Source organism: Schistocerca serialis, chromosome 10 (genome assembly GCF_023864345.2).
Source record: "Schistocerca serialis cubense isolate TAMUIC-IGC-003099 chromosome 10, iqSchSeri2.2, whole genome shotgun sequence".
In the NCBI taxonomy this organism is placed as follows: Eukaryota; Metazoa; Arthropoda; class Insecta; order Orthoptera; family Acrididae; genus Schistocerca; species Schistocerca serialis.
The window spans coordinates 10,993,619-10,994,546 of record NC_064647.1 but is presented as its reverse complement, the minus strand read 5'-3'; positions in this window follow the sequence as shown (position 1 = coordinate 10,994,546).

The following is a 928-nucleotide window of genomic DNA, read 5'->3' as shown; positions in this document are numbered from 1 at the left end:
GTGTTTCATCGTCAATAAGAAGGTCTGAGGGATACAGTAAACCTGAGGTGAAGCATCGGAATCTATAACTAGTGTCACATGAATGGTTCAAATCATAGACAGTAAGAAGAGTCAGTTTTCTTGTACTTAAGTCGGCATTGTGCCTTTTGTATTTAATTCCGATGCAATTTCTGTGTTTCATCGTCAATAAGAAGGTCAGAGGGATACAGTAACCTAAAGTGAAGCATCGGAATCTATAACTATTGTCACATGAATGGTTCAAAGCATAGACAGTAAGATGAGTCAGTTAACTTGTACCTAAGTCGGCATTGTGCCTTTGTATTTAATTACGATGCTATTTCTGTGTTTCATCGTCAATAAGAAGGTCAGAGGGATACCGTAAACCTGAAGTGAAGTATCGGAATCTATAACTAGTGTCACAGGAGTGGATTAAAGCATAGACTGAAAGAAGAGTCAGTTATCTTGTACTTAAGTCGGCATTGTGCCTTTTGTATTTAGTTCCGAAGCAATTTCTGTGATTCATCGTCAATGAGAAGGTCAGAGGGATACAGTACACCAGGAGTAAAGCATCGGAATCTATAACTAGTGTCACAGGAATGGTTCAAAGCATAGACAGAAAGAAGAGTCAGTTTACTTGTACTTAAGTCGGCATTGTGCCTTTTGTGTTTAATTCCGACGCAATTTCTGTGTTTCATCGTCAATAAGAAGGTCAGAGGAATACAGTTAACCTGAAGTGAAGCATCGGAATCTATAACTAGTGGCACACGAATGGTTCAAAACATAGACAGTATGAAGAGTCCGTTTTCTTGTACTTAAGTCGTCATTGTGCCATTTGTATTTAATTTCGGTGCAATATCTGTGTTTCATCGTCAACAAGAAGGTCCGAGGGATACAGTAAACCTGAAGTGAAGCATCGGAATCTATAACT